At 34.5% G+C, this 12890-nt stretch overlaps 1 long non-coding RNA gene across 4 annotated transcripts; it reads left to right on the forward strand.

The window, feature by feature from the left end:
• Nucleotides 1-6610: 6610 nt before the first annotated feature.
• Nucleotides 6611-10456, forward strand: LOC101885047 (uncharacterized). Of its 4 annotated transcripts, none has more exons than XR_012383941.1 (6): nucleotides 6611-6667; nucleotides 6795-6856; nucleotides 7330-7396; nucleotides 8195-8247; nucleotides 8358-8473; nucleotides 9242-10456. It is a non-coding gene; the product is annotated as an uncharacterized lncRNA (long non-coding RNA). The 4 variants fall into 4 exon arrangements; XR_012383942.1 differs by having other exon boundaries at nucleotides 8200-8247; XR_011016532.2 differs by lacking the exon at nucleotides 6795-6856.
• The last annotated feature ends 2434 nt before the right edge of the window (nucleotides 10457-12890 follow it).

The following is a 12890-nucleotide window of genomic DNA, read 5'->3' on the forward strand; positions in this document are numbered from 1 at the left end:
TCTCAAGGTCTTCGGGGAAAATACTTTGAGTGGTCTTTATTTTCTAATCACCACCAATTATCAGCAGCCTCTATCTCAATGATTAGCTGTGTAGAGGCTGTCAGCCTTAAAGCAAAGCAAAGGGGGAAAAAAATCTCCAAGATTGCCATGAGAGAACGAAAGAGGAGGAGAAAGTTGTCTGTGTTAGAAGTAAACTGAAACTGAAGCTCAGAACTGCACACTACTGAATCGGTTTATCTCTAATGGACATGTCTGAATCACATTATAAGAGCTCGCACCATTCATAAGTTTAAATGAAAATGCCTTTTAAAATCCAATTCCGGTGCAGTTCATTTTTTAATTAAATCAAAGCTGCAGAAAAGGATGCTGACATCCAATTTTAATCTGAAAACGAAGAGAAATGGAACATGAAGACATCCAGGTAATTGCTGCATGTGTAGTTCAGGTAATTTCCTTTTCATCATGAATCTGCTAACACGATTTTAATCATACAAAGTATAGTGTAAATAGTTTTTTATATATATATATATATATATATATATATATATATATATATATATATATATATATATATATATATATATATATATATATATTATAAAATATAATATATATTATATAAAATAAATTATATAATATATATAAAATATAATATATTATTATTATTTTTATTTTTTTTTTTTAAGATTTACACTACCTGACAAACAGTCTTGTTCGTCTTAATTATAAGATCAACAAATAATAACTTAGTTGATCATTTGGAAAAGTGGCTGAAGGTAAACCGCCTCCCAATTATCAGAAATACTGCAGAAGATCTATTATAACCCACATGGACCCAAGATTCTAACACAAATCAGTCAAGTTTAGTAAAGGAAAAATTATGGTTTGGAGATTCATTCAGTATGGTGTGCATGCAAGAGAACTGCAGCGTGGGTGGCAACATCAGCAGCCTGAGCTATCAAGTTATTTGTGCTGCCCATTATTTTACAAACCACAGGAGAGGGCAAATTCTTCAGCAGGATAGCGCTACATCTCATACATCAGCCTCCACAAAGTTCCTGAAAGCAAAGAAGGTCAGGCTGTTTCAGGATTGGCCAGCCCAGTCACCAGATATGAACATTATTGAACATGTCTGGGGTAAGATGGAGGAGGAATTGAAGATGAATCCAAAAAATCTTGATGAACTCTGGGAGTTCATGCGAGTGGCCGGCGGCGTGCAGGACTAAACCATACTTGCATGCCATTTCAGACTAAATATTTAAAGTAGCAATAGCAAACAATATAGGGAGCGCATCAGGTTGTCATTGTTCAAAAATGAACTAGTATCTGTTCCCATCCACCTACTTTATGCGCATTTTGCATATGCGCATGAAAAAAAAACAGTTGATGGAAACGCCATGATGCGCATACATTTTGAAAATGCGCATAAAAAAACGTTTGCGCCTTACTGGGTAGGATAAACATTTTATTCGGTAAGAAAAGATGCGCATAAACTGCGATGGAAACACTTTTACTGCACAAACTCCAGCATGCACATTAAAAAAGGTCATGTGATTTTATTAAAAGAGATCATGTGATGCTTCAAATGTGTGTGAATGGATAAAACGTCAGGCTGACCACATTATAAAACATTTGAAATGTTGTTTTGGTCATTCTAAAATGCCTTACCATATCAGTATTAATGTTATTATATTATTAATGACCTCCAGAATCAAGAGCGCCTGTGCTCCGCGTCTGACACCTTCAAACGCCACTGCGCGCTCACTGCTTGTCAGGATTGTCTTCTGAGGCGCATTCATTTAGAAAAGCTTGATGCAGCTTCTCCTACTGCAGCAAATGCAGTTTTTACTGTTGATATTTGGCGCCAGTTAATCAGGAAGTGACGATTTTGTTCGCTTTGACTCGTTGGATGGAAACAATGCTTCATTCGCACAACTTTTATGCGATAATCCAGTTTTGCGCATAAAGTTTGTTCGCATTTTTGGATGGAAACATAGCTAATGTAAATATAAAACCAACTTCAGCTCAGTAAAGCAGGCTAGGCGGAATAGCGCTATTTACTGATGTTTTGCTGTTAAACTAATTAAAAATCTACATTGTTAATACTGTAAAAGGTTCCTTATGAAACTAAAAATACATAAAGCTTTGTGTCGAAAGATTTTAGTGACTGAACACATTTCAGTGTATATAACCCATTCGTAAAACAAGGCTTAGTGTGACTAAAATACTTTTAAAACGGAACATTACCTGTCTAAAAGAAACACTTCAGCCAGTGTCATCCTTCCTCCAGCATGCAAAAGTAACTCCAATATTGATTAGGAATTTTAAAAACTTGATTCAGCATTTTTTACTGCTGTCACTCTCTCGTGTGCATGTGAATGCAGCAAGGGTGCATGTGCAAACAGCGGATCTGTGCAGCCCAATCAGGCAGACTGATGTACAAATCTACATTTGATAGACAGTTTGGGCTACTTATCAGAATTATGGGAATTATCTGCCTGACAAATTATAATTTGACAAACTTTTTTTTTAATTTCATGCCTTAGCCAAAATATATTAAAAAAGAAACATAAAAATACATTTAGATCATTTACTTTAACCATCACTATTGGAATGTGAAGAGACTTTCAACCAGCACAACAAATGTTTCTGAAGACAATCACCTAATGCACCTTTAATAAACCACCAACCAGTCATTGCTGAATTACACATGTTGTTGAACTTACAGAATTCCAGTTTTATGACGACGATATTAAATTTGTATTCTGTGAGTAGTAAAATCTGCACAGACGCAAAACTCAGAGGGATATAGGATTTTGTTTGTCAAACCAGAGACAAAAACCTGTGAGGGAATCAGGCAACACAATAACAAAAATCCTACTGGGGGAAAAAATCTTGTGGGGGGAAAAAAATCCAATTTAAATTCACACTCATGAATGAAGCTTGATTCTTGAATTCTGAGCTGCTCACATAAACTCACACTCGCATCGCGTTTCTGTCCTTGTGGCTCCATGTGATGTTGCCGGGGTGATCATATCAGCGTTTCCACGGCTCTGTGTGTCGCTGTGGGAGTTTGAGGAGGCGTAGATGATCAAAAGAGCTCTTGACTGACAGAAGACTTCATCTGACGCCGTGTACACACATCCATAGCCTACAGTGACAGCACAGATTGATTCTGCCTGTATTGTACATGTTTTATAGTGATAATTAGTGTCTGAGCAGTGCAAAGCAAACAATCCGATTCCCCTGTGAAATAACACTGCAGTATTTACTTTTTTTTACATCTGCCTGAAGTCGCATCTGTTCATTTCCCAAATAAACATCACTCAGCTGGGATAGGTTGGACTGATATTTGGGCCCAATATAAAATAAATGTGAAAACTACATTAAAAAAATAAAACTATGTAATTATCCAACATGAAATGCAAGCCACACCTCTCATTTTAGCTTTGCATTTTGCAGTGCCAAAATTGATTATCAAAAGCAAAATGATGCATAGATTTTGTAAAACTACCTAGAACAGTAAAGCATTTACCACTTTGTAATGGCAAAACACTTGCGATTCCTTTTCATGTAAAAGATATTCAGGGACTGAAGACACAAAGTGATGGTGATTCAAGTGCAATTTTGTCCCATTCTTCCTACAAACATGTCTTATGGTGTGCAACAGTACAGGGCCTTCATTGCCGTATGTTTTTAAAATGGCCCAGACATTCTCTATTGGAGACAGGTTGGGACTGCAGACAGGCCAGTCAAGTACGTACCAGCTTTAATATAATAATAATAATAATAATAATAATAATAATAATAATAATAATAAATCATCATCATAGTAACTTTAATTAAACTATTTTGATTAATAGCACAAATTATATCAAGCTATTCTGTTTGTATGTGTATTTAGGGACATTTTGACTGCCACATATTATATCAAGCTATTGTCTGTTTGTATGTGTATTTAGGGACATTTTGACTCTCTCCACCTCCTGAATCATACATTCAGCTTCTATTATCATGAAGTCTAATTTTTGGTGTTTAACAAGTTAAAGAAATACTTGCATGATAAATCTACAGTGGTGTGAAAGTGTTTGCCCATTACTGATTTCGTATTTGGTGGCATGTTTGTTGTCACTTTAATATTTAAATTAGTTTGATCCATCTGAAAAATTAGTCAAAAATAACAAATGTTATATATATATATATATATATATATATATATATATATATACACACACACACACACACAACAGTTCTGTCTGGTTCTCAAATCTGATTGGCTGATAGCCGTGCCATATTCTGCAATATCAGAACTCCTACAGCCTCTTTACCCTTTGTGTATTACTCCACCCACATACAGACAGCAAAAAGCAGACACTACAGATCTAAAGTTTAAAAGATGCACGCTCAACTGTTTAACTGTCAGCTTATGATTTGAATCCGGAAGAAAGTAGTTCCTCATGCAAAAGGGTTTTTGACTCTCTCCATGTTTGATTTTGTTTTGCCGTCAAACTGTTGTATAAACGCAATATCACACTTGTAGCTATGCGAAATGGCTGTATATCGGCACTGGTACTGCTACTCGTGTGATATTGCTCATATATATATATATATATATATATATATATATATATATATATATATATATATATATATATATATATATATATATATATAACAACAATATATAATATATAACAATTATTATCTTTGACTAATATTTTAGATCAAACTAATTTAAAAAAACTAAAAACGTGGAGAAATGGGAGACATGTACAAAATGTTAACTCTAGAATAACCCATAACTATTTGTGTACATACACTACACTAAGTCTTACACTAAGACCTACACTACACTAAGTCTTGTCACCTATCCAAGTTTTAGGAACAACTATTAATAATAATTTATTATTAATAATTAGAAGGTTTTTATTAAGTAAATGTGTCTACATTAAAAAATTCTTTAGTCATCCAATATCAAATACAAGGCACACCTCTCATTTTAGTTTTGCATTTTGCAGTGTCAAAATTAATTATCAAAAGCTAAATTACATAAAATGTGGTGAAACTACCCTGAATGAGACAGGCTGAATAAACTGCATAGTGACTCACATGGCAAAGGCTTATGAGTAAGAAATCCCACAGTTTTGTAAATCCATAAACAACAAGTGGGAGTTTTACCCTAACACACAAGAACAAACACTAATATTGAATTGGTGTTAGTCATGAAGCCGAACAACAGGTTTATCAGCACCAAAATAATAACACGCGTTCAATTGAACAGAGCTTTTAACGTCAACGCCAACAATAATTAAATAATAACAGTATTGTTATGGCATCCAAACAGATGAGGAGCACTGTGAACATGCTGTTTTAGTCTTGTTAATCTTTTCAAGAAATCGACTTTGTGTTTCTTGGAATTGTACGGGCCAAATAAAATGCGAACACACTCACAACATACTTTATATTTTCCACAAACAGATTTGACTTTCCAACCTGACACCCCAAAACAAGCTGTAATATTGACTTTTTAAACAGCAGGTGTTTTTACATCACATTATTATACAGTTTTCTGCAATACTTGATTCTGATTGGTCAATAACAATATTCCAAAATATGTTATTCCCAGATAACAACCTCTATATCTAATACTAGGTTAATTCAGGTACTTTGAATTGACCATTAATGAATACATTCATATCCATATTAATTTGCCTATTCACACCTCTGTTTGGCTCCATGTAGTGACAATAATATAGTGTAGTCTGCATTAAACTGTTTTTCTTTCTGAAAGCTTTACATTTATTGAAATAGTAAAATAGTGGAGCTCTAATCAATGTTTTGCATCTAATTGTTTATTTTTGAGGTGAGTAGCAGTGTAAAAGTTAGGGGTGTAACGATATTACAACCGAACCGAAATATCGCGATACACCAACTACAATACGTATCGCGAAACTCTCGTGGCGTACCGAGGTACTCACGCCTCCTGCTGCCCATTGTTGAGGTTGACATCACTTCACTCTAAAAAACGCTGGGTTGGTTTTTTAACCCAAATGCTGGGTTGAGACTGCTGGGTAACAAAATTGGGTTGATTCAACCAATTTGGGTTGAAAATCGATCTTTATCTATAACCCAGCAGTGCTGGGTTGGGAACGCGGACGTGAAAGAGAGCACGCACGTCACGTCAACATGCAGGGACATCAACGTGAGAAACCGCCATTTTCTTTGCGCTGTCTTTGAGGGGAAGCGAGTGAAATTCTGTGTGAGACGTAAGTTATTTAGTGTGTATTTAACAATTTTCATAAGAAACAACACACTTAGTTTACTTAGTATAATATACACGCGCTTTTTTTTCTGTTTCTCCGCCTGATGGCCGACTTGTTGCTCCGCCTCACGCTGACCTGTGCTCGCCTTATGGCTGAACTGTTGCTCCGAGTCCGCCTGACGAGCCACCTGTTTCTCCGGATCTGTTTCTCCGCCTAACGGCGACCTGTTTCTCCGGACCTGTTTCTCCGCCTAACGGCGACCTGTTTCTCCGGACCTGTTTCTCCGCCTAACGCCCGAGCTGTTGCTCCGCCTAACGCCTGACCTGTGCTCCCCTCACACCCAGCCTGTTGATCGGTGGACGGGTAAGCGCGCATGGCATCGGAAGGAGCTCGAAAAGTATAAGGTAACTAATGAAACTAACGTGAAGCATGTTTGATGACCACTTTATAAACACAACACCTAGGATAATTTAGGAGCTTTTAATTGTAATAAAATGCCTTTTGAATGACACAGATTTTTATGTTGGCTAGGTGATGACTGTAAGTAACGTTAATGTGATTTGTGATCTTTCTGGGGTGTTAACTGTAAAGCAGTAAGTAGTATTTTTACTCTTGTATTTCTTAAGTTTGTTCATGGATTTTTGTGACAATACTTTGATGCATAAGTGTTGAATTCAGCTTCTAACAATGTTTTTTTTTTAATCAAAATATATACAATAATTGTCCTGCTCTGCATGTACATTTTGTTTAGCTGTATATCTGTACATTGAATAGCAAATGTTATTAATTTACTATGAGCATTTTACATTCTAGACGTGATTTGAGCTATCTTTAATTAATCCTGTATGTAAGGGTCGTTTCATGCTAACGGAAATGTCTGAGCTAAGGCTAATTCCAACCTAATCATCTTCGACTGCAAAAAGAAAAAGTTTGACCACCGTTTTATGTGACACCCTGGATAATTATTATCATTTAGGAGTATTTTTGTGATATAGTGACTTTTGGCTAACATGATCTTTTTTTACTTAATTTTGCTTAAACGCTTTTATCTGTTATTCTTTTTCAGATGGATAATTGCGTGAAAATCAAACTAAAAGAATGCAATCTTGAGGAGTTAATCCCCACATTTGAAGGTATGTAATAATATTTTACTTGGTTCATTGTAATCATTAGGGCTGCCCTTGTCTAAACATTTGTCTGGTTGACTTGTGATGTTCATTTGAAGCATTAGTTGAATAATTACAGATTTATTAATAAACCATTTATTCATTAATTCATTTTCTTTTTGACTCAGTCCCTTTATTAATCAGGGGTCGCCACAGCGGAATGAACCGCCAACTTATCCAGCATATTTTTTACACAGCGGATTCATGCAGCATACATTGACTTTGCCAGTGTGGACTTTTTTTCTGCAACTAGTGGGTAGCACATTCGCCTCATAGCAACAAGGTCACTTGATCGATCCTTGGCTGGGTCAGTAGGCCTTTCTGTGTGGAGTTTGTATGTTCTCCCCGTGTTCGCGTGGGTTTCCTCCAGGTGCCCAGGTTTCCAAAGACGTGGTAAAGGTGAATTAAGTAGACTAAATTGTCAATGGTGTATGTGTGTGAATGAGTATTTGTTTCCCAGTGATGGGTTGCAGCTGAAAGGGCATTCGCTGCATAAAACTTATGCTGGATATGTTGGTGGTTCATTCCATTGTGGTTACCCCAGATTAATAAAGCGACAAAGCTAAAAAGAAAATGAATGAATGAATAATAAATTTTTAGTTGACTAATGGTTATTCAATTATTAGGGGGCAGCCCTAGTAATCATTAGCCACTTCAACACTTTAAACTGAGAGATTGAACTCTAATACAAATTTGTTTTTGTCTGGTTATTTTTTAAAATCTGCTGTTCATGCAACCAGTGACATTCTCTTGTTTTATTTTTAGCACAGGAGCGAACCTTTCCTCGTTTTTAGGTCAATTTGAATACAATTCAGAGGGTAAGGATTCAATTAAAGGTTTCTCGATGCATAATGATGCATTTAATGCATAATGATTGTCTTAGTTATTTTATTAACAATGAAAATGTTATTTTTATGTTTGTTATTAGGGTGGCATGGGGGCGCAGTGGGTAGTGCTGTCGCCTCACAGCAAGATGGTCGCTGGTTTGAGCCTTGGATGGGTTTCCCCTCCACAGTCCAATGACATGCGGTGTAGCTGAATTGGGTAAGCTGAATTGTCCATAGTGTGTGTGTAAATGAAAGTGTGATGGGTTGCAGTTGAAAGGGCATCTGCTGCATAAAACATAAAAAGATGACGGTTTTGTGAAAGTTGTGATTTGGTCACAGCTATGGTTTCAAATTTTTAATGATAAGATGCTTTATATAGATAGTGAATGCAACAAACTCTAAATGGCCTGTAAGCCAATTATTTTCATTTAAGGAGAAGTCCACTTCCAACAAAAGATTCACACATAATGTACTCACCCCCTTGTCACCCAAGATGTTCATGTCATTCTTTCTTCAGTCAGAAAGATTTTTTTTTTAGGAAAATATTTCAGCAATTTTATCCATCTTGAACTGAGATTGTGCCTCATTTTTGAAGTTTTTAAAGAAAATTTAAATGCGGCTTCAAATGATACAAATACGGTTGCAAACAGTCCCAGCTCAGGAAGAAGGGTCTTATCTATTCTCATTAAGAAAACACAATTAAATACTTAATAATTTCAAATGCTCATCTTGCCTTACTATTACTTATTAAAAAAAGTTCCTTAGGCAAACCTGTTGTTGCATTGTCATCTTCACTCGGGCCAAAAAATTGCAGCATGGTGCCATGGTCAGTGGTTAACTAATGCCAACACTGGCTGATAGCTTGGTGTGTTATGGCCTTATTTGCTTCTAAAGGTATTTTAGGTGTTCTAAAGTTAACTCTAAAGATATTTAACTTTTACACTTTTGAGTTTTTAATAAATCTTACTTCTATTTATTTTTTCAGATTGGGACCAATATTGCTGAGTATCTTCATCCATTGAATTCAAGAATCTATTGAGTTTCCTCATGTTCTCATCCTTGGAGACCACCACTTCTTTCAAGCCTTTGCTCACGTGCTGTGCTATTTATTATTGCAAAGTACATTACTTGCCAAAGTGGACGTTTGCTATAAAGCATTCTACATCTTTGGTGTGAACTACCCCAAGCAGTGTTCCCTGGTGTGGCAGACTGTGGTTTATGGACATCCTGGGGAGGAGACACTAGCAGTAAGGGTTCTGCTAGCATTAATTTTTGCTGAAAAACAGTAATCATTAATACTGTGACCTCACTGCTTCCTTGGATTCTGTGTTCTTTAACTTGTACTTTGGATTGTGGGGGAAAAGGAGCACCCAGAGAAAACCCACACGAACACGGGGAAAACATGCAAACTCCACACAGAAACACCAACTGACCCAGCTGAGGCTTAAACCACCGACCTTGTTGCTGTGAGGCAATCGTACTACCCACTCTGCCACCATGACACCCATTTCTAAAGAATAGTTTTAATAACTCATTTCTAATAACTGATTTCTTTTCTCTTTGCTATGATGACGGCACATAATAATGGACTAGATATTTTTTAAGACACTCTACACTGCAGTTACATTGCAACTAATGTTTCTTACAGACTCTTTTATATCTCAGGATTGATGTTTGCACATGATTGTTCGAGTAAAAGTTAAAAAAAGTTTTCCTATTTCAAATTTGTTTTAAAATGCTTCCATCCTCAGGTTTCATTTTAACTTTTATATCTGTTTTTTCTTCAAAACTGCATTTACATTGAACTTGATCATCCTTACTGATGATTGCTTTATATCTCATATATTGATGTTGGCACATAATTGTTAAAGGGAAAGTTATAAAATGTTTTCTTATTTTTTCTTAATATAAAATTTGTATTTTCTTAGTTTTTATTGTTTGTTTTGTTTTTTCAAGCTGTTTGATGCCTTTTCATTATTACTTTCACATATTTTTTTCTGCATTGCAGTTGATGATTTATATGAGAATATGTTGATGTTTGTGCTCAAATTACTTTCTGACTTCAGTCATTTAGATGCATTTTCATTATTACTTCCTTATACTATTGTTTTTCTCTACTCTGCAATAACATTGCAATTGCCTCTTACTGATGATTCCTGATTTATAAATGTTTTTGAATGTATTTCAAATATGCATTTTCTTAAGGTAATTTGTCTGATTTCAGTCTGATGCAATGTTACTGAACTTTAGTCAGTGTTTCTGTGATACAGTTTGATAAATTTTCACAGAAATCGTCTTAACCCTTTAACAACCCTTTCAAGAAAAAAAATTGGATTGCATTTCTCAACTGCTAATGTCGCTATTGAACACAATCAGTACATTTTAACACATGTTATAATTTCTAAAATATCAACCTCTACCAAATGATTGATATGTATGTTTATGGTAAAAGTACCAGAATTATGAAAAATCTGAAAAATTATGTGTAAGACCAATTAAAAAAAAAAAAAAAATATATATATATATATATATATATATATATATATATATATATATATATATATATATATATATATATATATATATATATATATATATATATTTAAAAGAAATATTTTGAACACTAAATCATCTTTTTTCTTATGACTTTAACAGTCATTATTTAAAACAGTAAAAACGAGGTCAACCATTTGGTAGAGCAGGCAGTCAAAGGGTTAATGCTGAGGTGCAGATGGGAAAAATCTCAAATTCATTTGGACACATTTTATCTTTTGTCATAAATAAAATTCCATTACTGAACAACTATGTATTGCTGTAGAATTGTTTTTATTTTAGTGATTTTAATCATCAGTTTCTAGATTAAATTTCTGACCCATTTTGGGTTACATTCAACCCAGCAGTGTAGTAATTTTTAACTAATAGTTGGGTTAAAATCACAACCCAGCATGCTGGGTTAAACTTGTAACCCAACTTGCTGGGTTAAAGTAACCCAGCGTTGGGTTTGTCCCTTTTTTACCCAGCGCTGGGTTACCAAAACAACCCAAATTGGGTTGTTTTCAACCCAGCAGTTTTTAGAGTGTTGTATCTAACTAAGTGAACTAATTTAAACATCTTTATTTTATCACAGTTGATTAAAATGTATTAGTAATGATGAGCTTTTGTTCTAAATATTATATTCTAAAGTTAGTATTTTCCATGTCATGTCATTGAGTGACTTCGGTGAGCGATAACTAAGCCCACACGGAATCTGCACGCGCAGAATTCCGCAGATTTTCCGCAGAATTCCGCAGATTTCTGCAGATTTTTAGCCCTTCATTAATTCTGTTTATTTACTTGAGTAAATGTGTAAATCTGAATTTATTCAGTTTTTATTCAGTAATTTAGTACTTTTTATTTAATATATTAAGGTTTTGGTTATGATACTCCACTGGATACTCCCAAAATAATTCCGCAGAAATCCGCAGATTTTTACCAAAATTCTCAGCAGAAATACCAAAAATTGTCCACAGATTCCGTCTGGCCCTGGAGATAACACTTGGTCACTACTGTATACGCAGAATGGCTGCTTTGCATATATTGAGATTACTGGTCCCCCAGACACTTTAAGTCGCCTGTGTGGAAACTTTTCTGTTTTCCAGTGGAGTACAGGAATAATTCATGTTATAGACAAAGCGCACGCCTGTCCTAACTTTCACAAAACTTACTTATAAGGAATAACATTTAAAAAGTGTGGAAATTTTACAATGTGAGGGTGTAAGCAAAAGTCTGATAACAGAACTTCCAACAAAAGTATTTAATGTACTAAACTGAAACCAGAGTAATATACAAATAAATACAAAAAACATAAATATTTACAGTAATAAAAAGAATATAATAAAGTAGCAAATTCAAACAAAGTATCAAACAAAAATTTGTTAAACTCGAGTAAGGGGAGGATAAAAGCCAAACAAAATAAAGAAATATAGCAAAACAATTCTAACTCATGAATAACCCCTCTTACCTCGCTAAACACTGATGAAAAGAAAAAAAAGTCCTTCAGCACATGTATATACAGATATACACACACACACACACACGCATGCACGCACACACACGCGCACACACACAGTTGAAGTCAAAATTATTACCAGTATTACTAAAAATACAATGTATTTTCTTTATCAAATATTTTTCAAATGATGTTTAACAGAGCAAGGAATTTTTCCACAGTATCTCCTATAATATTTTTCCTTCTAAAGAAAGTCTTGTTTTATTTCAACTAGAATAAAAAGAGTTTTTATTTTATTTTTAAATTATTTAAGGTCAATATTATTAGCCAACTTAAGCAATATTTTTTTAAATTGTCTGCAAAACAGACCATCGTTACATAATAACTTGCCAAATTACCCTAACTTGCCTAATTAATCCTAGTTAAGCCTTTGAATGTCACTTTAAGCTGAATACTTGTATCTTGAAAAATATCTATTAAAATATTATTTACTATCATCATAGCAAGGATAAAAGAAATCAGTTATTAGAAAGGAGTTATTAAAACTATTATGTTTAGAAATGTGTTAAAATATTTCTGATAAATAGAAATTAGGGGGGAAATATACAGAAAGCTATAATTCAGGAGGGCTAATAAATCTGACTTC

Source organism: Danio rerio, chromosome 8 (assembly GCF_049306965.1).
Source record: "Danio rerio strain Tuebingen ecotype United States chromosome 8, GRCz12tu, whole genome shotgun sequence".
Classification (NCBI taxonomy): domain Eukaryota; kingdom Metazoa; phylum Chordata; class Actinopteri; order Cypriniformes; family Danionidae; genus Danio; species Danio rerio.